Genomic DNA, 8,745 nt, shown 5'->3' with positions numbered 1-8,745 from the left:
GAGAGAGAGAGAGAGAGAGAGAGAGAGAGAGAGAGAGAGAGAGAGAGAGAGAGTAAATGACTACCTAATTGTAGTCATTTACTTAATGTAAAAGCTAATGTTACGACCCTACTAATCCGGTCTGGGGCTCCGCCCCTTTGTGTTGCCTGTTTAGTTGTGACACTAGTTAATTCCATGCCTGTTGATATTTGAAGGCACATGGTTACCTAGTAATAAATCAAGTCTTAAATACAAAAATAAGAATAATGCCTTTACATTGGTAAAGGAGGTAGAGGAGTTGTTTAGTAATCAGAGGGTTGCTAGTTCGATTCATCACTCCACCTTGCCAAGTGTGTAAGTGTCCTTTAGGCAACACACTGAACCCCTAACTGCTCCTGATGTATAAATTCAATTTCTTTGTATGTCTTGGATATTAGTGCCCACTAAATGACTAAATGTAAATGTAATATGTTGTGTGACACATGCCTAGTAAATTTACATGGTCAAATGTAATTAAACAAACTTGTAAATTTAAACTTAATTAATTATTACATACGTATACATATTCAATGGTGATGGGTTACTTCAGCATGTATTAAATACATTTACATATTCAATGGTGATGTGTTACTTCAGTAAGTATTACATATTTATACAAGTGTTTATACAATATAATATACGTAGTCTCTTAAATACTGATATTCAGTGGTGATATGTTTCTTTGTGAAAATAAAATGTAGTCACTCACCCAGGTTCAGAGTTTATAGCCTCTTCCTTTAAGGATTTGTCTGTCTTCATGGACACACACCTGGGCGGCGCAGGGTCTGGTTTTCGACTGGCACCCCCCATTTTAGTTACACAGGATATCAGCAGATTTTCCCTGGAGTTTACATTATTTAGATGCTTATTAGATGTGCGGTGAAAAATTAAGTTCAGGCAAACTCAGACTGGTTGATAGAACCAGGCACTTTTAACGCCAAAGCAATCCAAAGTGCACTGAAGCTTATGCCTTTCTTTTTTTACATTGCGAAGTCCATGTCATTACCATAAACACACGTTGGCTCTGCGGACCCCACGTGAAGCAGACTTGGAAGGTCATCATAAAACAATTTGACTGGTTAAAACCAGACACACAGTCATGAACAGAGTTTAGAAATGATCCAACAGATGCCTGTTAGATACCTTTATCCAAGGCACTGATGACTGGTCATCACTGATGACCACGTGGTCTTACTTCATATAGCTGGCTACCTGAAATAGTAAATAATCTGATGTAAAGCTGATTCCTCAAGAGTGACATTTGTCAGGCAAGTCAGTCAAACATCAACAACAAGTCATTATTAGTATTTACTTTGATGTTGCTGTGATTGTTGGGTTTCTTTTCACACAAAGAAAAGAGGCTCCCGAGATAAAAAAAGAAACAGGCAGATCGACCCTCATAAGCCACAAGAGGAAAGCCATCTAACATGAAGATGAGAAAAGTGAACGGTTAATTATGACTATTGATTGACTATTGACTAAGTCTGATCACCATCCTTTCATTGATATACACATCTCTGGAAGAGTGATAACCATTAATACACATATCACAAGACAGACCCTGAAACACAAATACTCTATTCCTCAGTGTGCTAAGAGATAGCTATGTAATAAACCATAGTTCCAGGCATGCAAAAAGACTCCTTAAAGAAGTGATCTGGCCAATCACAGCCATTACAGGGAATCACCAGTCTAATGACCCTGAAAACCAAATAAATGTTCCCCCAGTTCCTCAAGCTATACGCTGACATGACACAGCAAGGCATGCATTTTTTTAAGCTAACAACTCACAGACTTGTCTTTGCACACCCCACCAACACAGACTTGTTTTTGCCAACAGACTTGAGAAATCCTTTTTTTTTTTTTTTTTTTTTTACATACTTATATTCTTCTGCTGTGCCATGATGATACAATTACCTGCTCGGAGATCTGGTTATGGTGGGATCAGTGAAGATGAAGACGAGAGAAGATTTTTTTTCACAGGGTTGTGTTTCTGTCCACTCCTGGTGGTCTGTGCCCTGCCATGTCTGTGCACACATACGTAGAGATTGTAGTTAATCTGTAGCCAGGAGCAGAACTGTGTCCTCAGCAGTGTGCTGACAGTTGGACAAGGCGGGACATACAGGTGATTGGTTATGCCTGTGTGTGCGTGTGTATTTGTGTGTGTGTGTGTGTGTGTGTGTGTGTGTGTGTGTGTGTGTGTGTGTGTGTGTGTGTGTGTGTGTGTGTGTGTGTGTGTGTGTGTGTTGTAAAGGCATGCCAGTAAGATGTGATACGACATGATGTAACACAAGATGGCTTTCCATAAGACCTGGCTTGCACATACCCCTTATCTATAGACAAGTCATAGTATTTTAACAGTTCTTTTTGTAACAGTTATTCCAATGGAAATAAGTATGACAATACAAAAACAAAGAACATAAAAGATAAGGATCATAGATTACATCTAACATTCTGCAGAGTATTTTGTCCATAAAATACAAAACAAGTAATATGCATCAAGAACAGGCACATGCATGCATTAAACCAGACACCTGAGTAGATCACAACAAACCAAATACAGAAACAGTGTACATCTGATACAGATAAACCAAACTTGTGTGCCATGATGATAGATGTACCTGCTTAGAGATCTGGGGCCGTATTCACAAAGCCTTTTATCTTACCACTAGGAGTGCTCCTAACTCGCGCTAAAACCTTTTACGTAGGAGTAATTTCTTAAAAGTGATTCACAACGGCTCTGAGACCTACTCATACTAAGGATAATACCAACTCCTAAGCTTAAGATAAAAAGTCCGTTGCTATGGATGACGTCGCTTCTCATGCACGAGTTTAGAAGGGGTGAGGACGGTGATTGGTTGTTGACAGGCTCTCTCATTAAAAACTCATTCGTGACGTCTCTCTAACAATCCCACTATATCGACTGAAAATAAGAGAGTAACCTAGGCTTCAAATTAAGTCATATTAAATAGTTATGGACAGTGCAGTTAGCAGAATGCACACGCATGATGACAAGTTTGTGCATCCAACGGGAATGACACTTAGCACGTTAAGAGAAATATAAAGCGATCAATATAAAATATGGCAATTGCATGTAATCAAGGCAGTAATAATTAAAGCACCCAGCAAACTGTTAGGATATTATATTTCCAGCCCTTGACCACTTCAAATATCAGCACATACGGCCCTTCAAGCCCTCCAATCTTAATTGATCAAAGCGAAACGAACGTGAACCGTAGCCTAGGCGAAAGCCTACTGGTCCCAATAGCCACTGTCACCCCAGCGGCATCCAGCTGGTAAGTTCTCAAAAACCTGTGACCGCAAATGCACCAGTCATCGGTACATCCAGGCCACGGTGGACGAATTATTGTAATGTGTGTCCCGTCACTGGACATTCCTGCGATCGCCATGGAATTTACTTTGATATTGTGTAATAAGCGATTGTCTGGATAAACTGTTGGATGATGTGGGGTCTACAGTGCGTTGATAGTTTGATGAATTAAACGGCTGACTGATGATTCCCAGTGTCGTCAGTTGCGTTTTCCGCGAAGCCAAACAAAAATCTTTATGTTTCCAAACATTTCACTTCGGGACACATCGTTGTTTAAAGGCGTCATTGCATCCCGCGCTAATTCTACGACAATATTAATACCTTCACGGTTTAAGCAATGTCTTTTATCAATTCCAAGTCGGCTGCAGCCATCTTACAATTTTTTGTGAATAGGTCTTAGTGATTTAGGAGTCCTCATGAGGAGTTTTAAGCTGTCCTAGACTTAGGTGCTACTTTTAGGGATAAAATATTTTGTGAATTGCTCTTAGTAAAAATAATTAGGAGTCCTACATTTAAGACTGACACGCCCATTATTTTTAGGAGTTTCTCCTAAATTCGCCACTTATGACCTACTTTTAGCCCTAAGATTCTTTGTGAATACGGCCCCTGGTTATGGTGGGATCAGTGAAGATGACGAGAGAAGATCATTTTTCACAGGGTTGTGGTTCTGTCCACTCCTGGTGGTCCGTGCCCTGCCATGTCTGCACACAGATACAGAGGTTGTGGTTAATCTGTAATCAGGAGCAGAACTTCCTGTCCTCTCAGTAGAAGAGCAGCGTGCTGAGAGTTGGACAGGGCGGGAAGAACAGGTGAGTAGGCATGCGTAGGCGTGCCTGTGCAAAGGTGTGCGTGTGTATTACATACATCTACAAAACATTATACTGACTATACCAATAGATTGATCCAACTAACGGCAGATCAGGAGATGAGTGCTTTACTGCTTTCATTTATTTGTTCATTTTTTAATTAAAATCTTAAATAAGACAGCTTTATTTGAATGTAAAGACACTGACTATACAGTGAAAATGAATAACAACAAGTGTGTGTGTGTGTGTGTGTGTGTGTGTGTGTGTGTGTTTGTGTGTGTGTGTGTGTATGTGTGTGTGTGTGTGTGTGTGTGTGTGTGTGTGTGTGTGAGTGTGTGTGTGTGTGTGTGTGTGTGTGTGGGTGTGCGTTCATTTTACTGTGTTGTAAAGGCATGCCAGTAAGACGAGATAAGACGTGATGTAACACAAGATGGCCTGCCATAAGACCTTTCTTGCACATACCCCATATCTATAGTGAGAATACATGCCACAGTATTTTCACAGTTATTTTTTTAACAGTTAATCCAATGGAAATAAGTATGAAAATACAAAAATGAATAACATAAAAGAAACGGATCATAGATTACATTCTTCAGAGCATCGTGTCTATAAAATACAAATCCAGTAATGTGCATCAAGAAGAGGCACATGCATGCATTAAACCAGACACCTGAGTAGATCACAACAAACCAAATACAGAAACAGTGTACAACTGATACAGATAAACCAAACTTGTGTGCCATGATGATAGATGTACCTGCTCGGAGATCTGGTTATGGTGGGATCAGTGAAGATGAAGACGAGAGAAGATTTTTTTTCACAGGGTTGTGTTTCTGTCCACTCCTGGTGGTCTGTGCCCTGCCATGTCTGTGCACACATACGTAGAGATTGTAGTTAATCTGTAGCCAGGAGCAGAACTGTGTCCTCAGCAGTGTGCTGACAGTTGGACAAGGCGGGACATACAGGTGATTGGTTATGCCTGTGTGTGCGTGTGTATTTGTGTGTGTGTGTGTGTGTGTGTGTGTGTGTGTGTGTGTGTGTGTGTGTGTGTTGTAAAGGCATGCCAGTAAGATGTGATACGACATGATGTAACACAAGATGGCTTTCCATAAGACCTGGCTTGCACATACCCCTTATCTATAGACAAGTCATAGTATTTTAACAGTTCTTTTTGTAACAGTTATTCCAATGGAAATAAGTATGAAAATACAAAAACAAAGAACATAAAAGATAAGGATCATAGATTACATCTAACATTCTGCAGAGTATTTTGTCCATAAAATACAAAACAAGTAATATGCATCAAGAACAGGCACATGCGTGCATTAAACCAGACACCTGAGTAGATCACAACAAACCAAATACAGAAACAGTGTACAACTGATACAGATAAACCAAACTTGTGTGCCATGATGATAGATGTACCTGCTTAGAGATCTGGTTATGGTGGGATCAGTGAAGATGACGAGAGAAGATCATTTTTCACAGGGTTGTGGTTCTGTCCACTCCTGGTGGTCCGTGCCCTGCCATGTCTGCACACAGATACAGAGGTTGTGGTTAATCTGTAATCAGGAGCAGAACTTCCTGTCCTCTCAGTAGAAGAGCAGCGTGCTGAGAGTTGGACAGGGCGGGAAGAACAGGTGAGTAGGCATGCGTAGGCGTGCCTGTGCAAAGGTGTGCGTGTGTATTACATACATCTACAAAACATTATACTGACTATACCAATAGATTGATCCAACTAACGGCAGATCAGGAGATGAGTGCTTTACTGCTTTCATTTATTTGTTCATTTTTTAATTAAAATCTTAAATAAGACAGCTTTATTTGAATGTAAAGACACTGACTATACAGTGAAAATGAATAACAACAAGTGTGTGTGTGTGTGTGTGTGTGTGTGTGTGTGTGTGTGTGTGTGTGTTTGTGTGTGTGTGTGTGTGTGTATGTGTGTGTGTGTGTGTGTGTGTGTGTGTGTGTGTGTGTGTGTGAGTGTGTGTGTGTGTGTGTGTGTGTGGGTGTGCGTTCATTTTACTGTGTTGTAAAGGCATGCCAGTAAGACGAGATAAGACGTGATGTAACACAAGATGGCCTGCCATAAGACCTTTCTTGCACATACCCCATATCTATAGTGAGAATACATGCCACAGTATTTTCACAGTTATTTTTTTAACAGTTAATCCAATGGAAATAAGTATGAAAATACAAAAATGAATAACATAAAAGAAACGGATCATAGATTACATTCTTCAGAGCATCGTGTCTATAAAATACAAATCCAGTAATGTGCATCAAGAAGAGGCACATGCATGTATAAAACCAGACGCCTGAGTAGATCATAGCTAACCAAAAGCAGTGTAACTCAAATACAGATAAACCAAAAGCATTTTCCATGATATTAAAATTACCTGCTTGGAGATCTGCTTATGATGGAATCAATGACGATGAAGACGAGAGAAGATCATTTTTCACAAGGTTGGTGATCTGTGCACTGCTACGTCTGCGCACACAGATGTAGAGGTTGGGGTTTTGTCCACTCCTGGTGGACTGTGCACTGCTACGTCTGCGTACACAGATAAAAAGGTTGGACTTTGTCCTCTCAGAAGAAGAGCAGTGTGCTGTGAGTTGAACAGGGCGGGAAGAACAGGTGCATGGGGGTGCGAGTGTGCATAAGTGTGATATTCAATTGCTTTCATAAATGAACAAAATTTTACACTATACTTAAAGATTGAATTTAGAGATAAGTGTTTTATTGTTTTTGTTCAATTTAAATCTCAAATAAGAGAGCCTAACTTGAAGGCAGAGACACGGACTATGCAGTGTAAATGAATAACAACATATCCGTGTGTGTGTGTTGTGTGTGTGTGTGTGTGTATGTGTGTATTTGTGTGTGTATGTGCCTGTATTGTAAAGGCATTCCAGTATGACATGATGCAACACAAGATGGCTTGCCATAAGACCTGGCTCGCACATACCCCTTATCTACGTATAGGGTGAACACTTAGCACAGTATTGTTTGTAACAGATAATCCAATGGATTGAAATAAATTTGAAAATATGAAAATGGAAAACATTTATAGGATAAGGATCATAAATTACATCTTATTATTTGTCTGTGCATGTGTGTTTGTGTGTGTGTATTTGTGTTTGTGTGTGTGTTTGTGTGCCTTTGTATGAAAATACAAAAATTAAGAACATAAAACATGAGGATCATACATTTCATCTAAGAGTTTCTTCTGCAGAGTATCATGTCCATAAAATACCAAAACCAATAGTATGCATCAAAAAAGATGTATCAAACCAGACCCTTGAGTAAATCACATCAAACCAAACACAGGAACAGTGTATGCAAATGCCAGTTAGACTCAAACTACACGCCCAAAGTGAACACACATACATGTTTAAATCAGCTGTCTAAACACTAAGCTATATTACATAGTGCAGTTAACAATTGACATAATATCAGGACGTAGTGTAGTTAACACTCAACATAATATCCTGGCAATAAAAGTCAGTGCAATTAAAAAAAAGGTAAAGCCAATACAAATCATGAGCAATCTAGACAAAAATACCTGTTCATTATAACACAAGCAATCTGTAACGATGGCCTTCACCTACTGTATGTTCCTACACTGGCCCCTGGGGGGCGATAGTGTACAGGTACATGTATCACTAAAGCCTAGGGTGAACGTGACATTTGTCAGGTCAATTATGACTATTGATGAGTCTGTTCCCAAGAGATTCATTGATAAAATACACATCTGTGGAATGTGGAAGACATACACACACACACACACACACACACACACTTATTTTTTTAAACAAAACCAATTGTGTCCTTTGAATTCAATTAAATTAAATGTGTGATACCCGGGGATAATTGAAGTACAACATCCTTCAAAGGTCTTGTTACACAAAAAGAATGGCATATAAACTCCACTCCACGTTGTGAATTCTTTGCTTCCCCTTCCTCAATTAATATTGTATAATATGACACTTTGATGGACAGTATCCCTTACAACTTTATTTCTCCAACAATTACGGTTGTGTGAACTCATTCATAACTTCCTTACAGATTCTGTTCCCTTTCGAGTGTCATTTCCAAACCGGAAGAACAGTGGTACAGAACAGAAGGTAGAACAGTGCTGTTCTCTGTATTATTATTATTATTATTATTCTTATTCTTTATTTGTTTGTTTATTTTGGCACCAATCACCAATGGCGATCATTTCACCTGGCAAAGGGAGGCGGTGCAACCCCGGTGAAGCCAGAAGCCCGGGTAGAGGGGCTCAGAGAACCCTGGACGCGGTGGATCCCCGACCCTGGAGTGGAACGTGTGCAGATGGGTGAGTTTCCCTGATGACACGTGTAGAAGGACAGAGTTCCAGCTGGCCAGTCCAGGTACAGCCCGACTCGGCCGAAGCCCGAGGAGGCGGGCGTCTCGTTAACGTCTTACCAAACCGCGTAGTGGCTGTATTCGTGCGTCTGTCTTTCATGCATTTACAAAACACATGACACTAGCCTAAAAGATTGGTCCACCTACCAGCAAATCAGAGACACGTGTTTTTTGCTGTTGTATATTTGTTTATTGTAAAA

The sequence above is a fragment of the Sprattus sprattus genome (assembly GCF_963457725.1).
Source record: "Sprattus sprattus genome assembly, chromosome: 1".
NCBI classification, from domain to species: Eukaryota; Metazoa; Chordata; class Actinopteri; order Clupeiformes; family Clupeidae; genus Sprattus; species Sprattus sprattus.
This window is presented reverse-complemented; position numbering follows the sequence as displayed.